Source organism: Calidris pugnax, unplaced genomic scaffold (assembly GCF_001431845.1).
Source record: "Calidris pugnax isolate Ruff unplaced genomic scaffold, ASM143184v1 scaffold11, whole genome shotgun sequence".
NCBI lineage: Eukaryota > Metazoa > Chordata > Aves > Charadriiformes > Scolopacidae > Calidris > Calidris pugnax.
The window spans coordinates 16,708,125-16,715,351 of record NW_015090803.1 but is presented as its reverse complement, the minus strand read 5'-3'; the positions used below and the strand labels follow the sequence as shown (position 1 = coordinate 16,715,351).

The following is a 7,227-nucleotide window of genomic DNA, read 5'->3' as shown; positions in this document are numbered from 1 at the left end:
AACATCCCCTTCTCTTCTTCCTCTTGGAATGTGTAGGTCCTGTCAGGTAAGGAGATCTGTGAATCTGTGACCACAACCACTGATTTACCAGCTGTGATCTGGCGAGATGGATAAGAATGTGCACGTTAGTGGTTACTGTGGTGTGGCTGATGAGCAGCTGGGGTGGGAGGAGCTGTGCCGTAGCCATAATCGTGTTTGTTTGTTGGTGCTCTCAGGCTAAATGCTCGACAAGATTTTAAGCACATGCTTAATTTTAACTGCATTTTGAGCTGGTGTTTGCAGGCGTGGTGCTGTCGTACACGCTCCCTCCTTATGGGGCTGTGCCTTGCTCTGAATAGTTGCAATTTTTAGCCTTTGCAGATGTGATAAAACAAGGGGTTGATGATGGACCAGCTGTTTAGAGATAATTAGTCAGAGTCCTGTGTTGCTTCTGAAATGCACTGTGTATGCTGTTCTTCTGCAGTAAGCTGTGAGGGAGGCTGTCAGAACGGGGGGGAATGCATCTCTGTCAATGGAGTTGTGAAATGCCTTTGTGCTTCTGGCTGGACAGGATCAAGATGCCAAGAAGGTGGGTATCTAAACTCCTGTGCTTTTTTTTTTTGTACCACGGGTGACCTAATTGCTAACAGTCCCTAAGGCCTGTAAAAAAAGTCCTGATGAGAGGGCACTGGAAATAAAAATAATTTCCTAGATTTATCCTTGGAGTAGTCTCAGTTTTTTATCACTGCATTCTCGAGAATAGAATTCTTACTTATTTAATCTGTACAAAAAGCAATATAAAACCCACAAACCAAGTTAAACCCTGTCTTTCTCCTAGGAGAAAAGTTTGAAGGAACCATTCTCTCAGTTAAAATGCCTGTATTACTTTACTATTAAATAAGGATAACAAGCTGACGTTATCATGACATGAGTCGTTCACAGTACCTTGTGTGTTTACATAATGAAAATATTTATATTGATTAAAAATATAGCTGCAGTAACAAAAACATTTTAAAAGGATGAAGAGGCTAACTATGGAAATGGCATTGCATTGCTATAGAAATGAAGGACCTGTGTTATTGCTGCATACTCAGATAAAATAGTGTCAATTTAGCATTAAAGTGTACGTCTATTAACATTTAATCCAAAATTCTTAACACAGTGTGTATGTATTTTTTTTTCCATTTCCACGGTCCTGGAAATGCCTTTAGACTTCCACCAGTTGAGTCTCTGGCCTGGAAGAAAATGCATTTTGCCATTTTGATTTGTATCATCCTGAATCCTTCACTCTGTCAGAATTCTTTTAGCTCAGTTTTATAAATCCTGCTGACTTACCCTTTCTTTTCTTCTAGCAATTTGTCCTCAAGGTTGTCGGAATAATGGAGCTTGTGTGGCTCCTGGGATTTGTAGCTGTCCGGCGGGATGGGTCGGCGGAGCGTGTCACTTAGGTAAAGGACTCCTGACACTTTGCCTTTATCCTTTTCTCTACTTGTTTGATTTACCAACGCAGTCTTCACATCTTCAGTGCCTAACAAAGCTGGTAGGAAGATATCTCAGAATTGTAAATTAGAGCTGCTTCTGCATGCTGGGGATCTTACAAGGATGCATAAAGAATAGAGAGCGCTTTAATTTGGTCAGAAAGAACTTCTCCACCTTAAGTAAATTCAACCACTTGCATTTTCCCAGATTTTGATTCACAAAAGCAGGTGATGATTATAAAAACTTGAACCTACCCTGGCAGGGCCTTGTGTGCTCGTAACAGCAGCACCCTCGTGCTGAAGGCAAGGATCCTGAGATTGTCAAAAGGAAAGGATTTTTGTTTGCTCTCTGGGAAACTGAGAGAAAGCTCATCTAAACGTTGCTTTTGAATTCAGTATCGTAGCTGCAAAGTCTCTGGATTAATTCCTCTGCATTTGAACTTTTTATGTGGCTGTAGGAATCTAAATCAGCCAGCACTAGTTCTTCTGCAATATATATAGTCAAAGAAACCTTTATAAATAGTACTTTACCGTTCCCATTTGAGCAGCAAAATGCTTATCCGTTGTATTCATTGGTGTATCGAGGTAGAGGGTGGTATTAAAAGGTAAGGATGGGAGATGCAAAGAACTTACACAATTTCACTGAATTTCACTGAATTTTTAGAGTTGGAAGGGACCATAGGGATCATCTAGTCCAACTCCCCTGCTGAAGCAGGATTGCCTGGAGCTTGTCAGAGCATGTTACTCAGGAGCATCCAGGCGGGTCTTGAAAATCTCCAAAGAAGGGGACTCCACAACCTCCCTGGGCAGCCTGTTCCAGGGCTCTGGCACCCTGTATAGCTCCATTCCCTGCACCAACAAGAAGTAATAGAAGAGTTCGAGTTCTTAATGTCAAAATAATCACTGTTCCTGAACTAACTAGATCTGCATCCTGTTTGACTTGTGTTGGTACAGAAGGATTTGCTTATAAGCAAATTCCAGCCCCTGGCTCGTTACCCAAACTGGTGTGTAGCCAGGGAACAACTGAAGCTGTGCCCTCTCAGTCCTCTGCTGCCCTTCTTTGGGGGGGAACAGAAGGGCAGCCTGTGAGCAACAGCCAGTATTTGGCAACTGTTTCCTTGTGGATGCAGATCCAAGAACTGGCTTGAATAAATTTCAGTGGGAATTTTTATTGTTCCCTCACTTTTGGGGCGGCATCCATCTCAAAAATAGCCCGTGCCTTGAAGAACAATAGAAATGCTGGTGTTTTAAAAGGAGAACGGAGCATGAGTAAGAGTAGACACACTGTGGCTGTTTCCCAGTGAAGGCCACGATGCCATAAATTGAGAGGCATTGCTTTTCACTTCTGCCATTATGCTTTTATTTATACTGTCCCGGTGCGATCACGGGGGAACAATTCAGCTGGCACGGGGAGACAGAGAAGAAAAATGAGGCTGCGTTGTGCTGGAGACTGTACCCTGTGTCTGGTGTCTCGTTTCAGCTCTCTGTGAGCTCCCTTGTCAGCACGGGGGGAAATGCATCGCTCCCAACGTCTGCAGGTGTCGGCTGCCCTACTCGGGTCTGCAGTGCACAAAGAAAAGGAAGGAATGAAGAAAATTCAGTAAAATTCAACTGCGTCTTCTTCGTGGAACTCTTTGTGCAGAGGTGGAGTCAGCAGCAGTGGGGGACCTTAAAAGAACACTTGGTAACTAATTACTTTCAGATAGGTTGTTGTGGTTTTTTTTTGTCTTCAGTATATTAAGTAAAGGCTTTTCTGTATGAAGGAAAAGTACAGCTGATTGTAACACAGCTGTTACAAGTGTCCAAGTGTGTGTAGTGTATGGCACGTGGCTTCTTCTGTCCTCATTTTTTTTCTAAGCAGAAGTATCATGTCTTGGTTGATGCAGCTGACCTTGAAATAAAATTTGCTCTTCAAATAAAGTACTTCAGAATAGGCCTGTTCTCTTCTTTTTGATTTTTTTTTCCCCCCTTTGACTAGAATTATTGCATTATATTAACGACGTGTTGTTAAAAAAAGAAAACGTCCCTAATTCCGATCACCAGAAGTGGATGTTGCTTGAAGAATAATTTTCCTTCAACGAGATTATGCAGTTTCAAGAGGAAACTTGCAGAGTTTGCATCTTTCTGGAACATCAGCAAAGTGCAAAGCATTGTATTAAAATCCTGGTTATCGCTTTGTGTGCTTCCTGCTCCTCAGATTTGGATCTCCATCAGCTAAGCAGTATTAAAAAAACCAAAACAAGAGTACGTGTTCAGACAGTTCCGTGATGATACCCTAAAAGAGCCCTTATCTTGTCTACTTCTACCATCACGTTATCTGATCATCTCTCAACTTCCACTTATTTCTTTCCCTGATCCCGGTAAGATGGGGAAATGGGTTTTATCTCCCTTCTGAAGATGTAGACGTGGATGATTCATTCCCGTTGGAGGCTGTGTCGTTACAGGAGCAGTGTCATGGGAGGCTGCAGCCCGGCAGCCGTCCCGGTAAGATGGGGAAATGGGTTTTATCTCCCTTCTGAAGATGTAGACGTGGATGATTCATTCCTGTTGGAGGCTGTGTCGTTACAGGAGCAGTGTCTGGGAGGCTGCAGCCCGGCAGCGAGGAAGAGCCATGCCCATCCCAAATCCCTGGTGTGGAGGACGCTGGGGTTGTCTCCTGGAGATGTTCCAGTTGGGCCTCACTGAGCTTTTGCAGCCTTTGGAACGGGCTGAGTGTTGGACCAAGACTCCTGTGTTCGTCGTTCTGCGTCTCATCTGTGCTGTTTCTTGAACAGTTGGAAAAGGTTTGGAAGGGTTTGGAAGGGTTTGGAAGGCCAAAACACACAGGTTGAATCAATCAACTCTCTGAATAATGCCCAAATCAATTTTTTTTTTTAGAGATAGATTGATTTTCATTGTTTTCTAGGTGACACTGGAATTTCTGGTGAAAGAACTTTAACTATGCATTAGAGTAACCCATTTGCCTGTGCAGGGCTTTTATCCATTTGATGGAATAATGCCTACGAGCTCCCTTACCAGAACGTGTTGCTTCCACAGGTGGAGTGATTTATACAACCATGTTTCTCCAGGGGTTACAAGCCACTGGGCATTGACCAGAAGCAAAGGAAACGGGGTCTTCTTGGTTACCCACCTTCTCTAAATGAGAGAAGCCGAGCATATGGAGGGCAAGTGAAAGACAATGCTTTAGTTCCTGAGGGTCCCCTTTTCCTGTTAGGAGCTATGAATTGGTGTGTTGTGTAGTTGAGAAGCTTCCTCTGCCCTTGCTTTGGAGGCTGTTGTGTTTGGTTCAGATGAAACCTGCTACGGACACATGTTGTGCAGGTTTTGTTGCCGGGGCAGGGCACAGAATTAAGAGCAGAGTATGGTTCTTCTGCCCTTGCTTTGGAGGCTGTTGTGTTTGGTTCTGATGAAACCTGCTACGGACACACATTGTGCAGGTTTTGTTGCCAGGGCAGGGCACACAATAAGATGAGAATATGGGTTTTGTGCTGCTTTTGTGGTGATAGACTGGATGTTTTTGATGCTCCGAGGGCTGGAGCCCCTCTCCTCTGAGGACAGGCTGGGAGAGTTGGGGTTGTACAGCCTGGAGAAGAGAAGGCTCTGGGGAGACTTTAGAGCCCCTTCCAGTACCTGAAGGAGGCTCCAGGAGAGATGGGGAGGGACTCTGGATTAGGGAGGGAGCCATAGGATGAGGAGGAAGGGTTTGACACTGAAAGAGGAGAGATTTAAATGAGATCTCATGAAGAAATTCTTTGGTGTGAGGGTGGTGAGAGCCTGGCCCAGGTTGCCCAGAGAAGCTGTGGCTGCCCCATCCCTGGAGGGGTTCAAGGCCAGGCTGGATGGGGCTTGGAGCAACCTGGTCTGGTGGGAGGTGTCCCTGCCCAGGGCAGGGGGTTGGAACTCAATGATCTTGAAGGTCCCTTCTAACCCAAACCATTCTATAATTCTGTGATTTCAGACACATTGGTGAAAAATACAGTTTCATCAGCGGGTCTGGAGAAGGCTTTATGATGATGAAATTCTGTGTTACGGTTCACAACAATAATGATGCCATAATTTAGAATTTCAGGAGTTAAGTTGGGTACCTCAGATGACATCCTGCTTACAGGGATGTGAACAGAAAAAAATTAATTGCCTCAGACTCAAGATTTCAGAGTGAATGAGCAGAAGGATGTGAATGCAGAGAGGCAGAATCCAGAGAAGGCTTTATGATGATGAAATTCTGTGTTACGGTTCACAACAATAATGATGCCATAATTTAGAATTTCAGGAGTTAAGTTGGGTACCTCAGATGACATCCTGCTTACAGGGATGTGAACAGAAAAAAATTAATTGCCTCAGACTCAAGATTTCAGAGTGAATGAGCAGAAGGATGTGAATGCAGAGAGGCAGAATCTCTCAGTATTGCTCCTGAAAAGAGTGACTTCTACTAATAAAGCCAAAAGTGACAATAATGGTGATGATAAGCCAAAAGAGATAGATATTGGCATCATTAGGAGCACGGGACCAGGAGCAGTCGGTGAGTGAGACCTGTAATTGGTGCTTCTGAGCAGGGCAGAACAAATGGCAATTGAAATAATTCTCTGTTTAGAAAGGAGTGAAGAAAGTCGGGGAACTGGATGCCGGGGGAAGGTGATGGTCTATTTCAGAAATACTGCTTGAACGTAGCACCATCTACTGGCTACAGGGCTTTTCCTTGGCGTTTTTTGGTTTTGGTCTTGTTTTAAAGCAAAACCATTTAAATCTCTGCAATATTTCAAGGGAGTTTAAAAGTTAATTTGCTGGTATTTATTTTAAATTAGAACGTAAAGTAGAATGTATGGATGCAGCTGAGGGTTAGGAAAAACGACACAAAACAGGTTCCCTCCCTTACTTACTAGAGCCAACTGTAACAGCTTAGACACACGCTCTGATTTTTACTAAAAACAACTGGAAAAGGTGTAGGGGTAGTGCACTGGTGGTGTTTTTTGATATTCTGTCTGTTTAAAATGTGTGTGAAAAGGTGAGAAGTGTTTCTTCTTTTTGAGTTACTGACGCACATTTTACCATTTATATTTTCTCTGCTGCAAGTGGTTGTAGCAAGAGTGGAGTCACTTGGTTTGTCTGTATTTTCTCTGCTGCAAGTGGTTGTAGCAAGAATGGAGTCACTTGGTTTATCTGTAACATCACAGAATGAAATGGGGTTGGAAGGGACCTCTGGAGATCATCCAGTCCAACCCCCTGCCAGAGCAGGTCCACCCAGAGCAGGTCCCACAGGAACATGTCCGGGGGGGGGTTTGAATGTCTCCAGAGATGGAGACTCCACCAGGGCTCTGCCACCCTCAAAGGAGAGAAGTTCCTCCTCATGTTGAGATGGAACTTATGTTCCAGTTTGTGCCCATTCCCTCTTGTCCTGTCCCTGGGCACCACTGAAAAAAGCCTGGCCCCATCCTCCTGACACCCACCCTTTCAGTATTTATAGGTGTTGATCAGATCCCCCCCAGACTAAACAGACCCAAGTCCCTCAGCCTGTCCTCACCAGAGAGATGTCCTAGGCCCCTAAAATATCTTTTGTCTAAACCAAGCAGTGAGTGGAAGGTGAGTGAAATGACCCACCACTGCCCTGTGGTACCTTTATACAAGAGAAACAGCATAAACATCTCGAGTCCCAAAAAGGAATCATGTGGTCCCATTGGCTTCATCACCAAATTGTAGAATTTGGGGTTTGCATCAATCATGAGCCCAGTGAAGAATCAGAGATGGGGGATTTGGGCACGAGGTAGCAAAAAAA

The 7,227-nt window shown here is 44.2% G+C and overlaps 1 long non-coding RNA gene across 1 annotated transcript; it reads left to right on the top strand.

Moving 5' to 3' along the window:
• Positions 1–355: 355 nt before the first annotated feature.
• On the top strand, positions 356–3,390 carry LOC106885479. Its single transcript, XR_001411447.1, has 3 exons — positions 356–568; positions 1,332–1,427; positions 2,938–3,390. It is a non-coding gene; the product is annotated as an uncharacterized LOC106885479 (long non-coding RNA).
• The last annotated feature ends 3,837 nt before the right edge of the window (positions 3,391–7,227 follow it).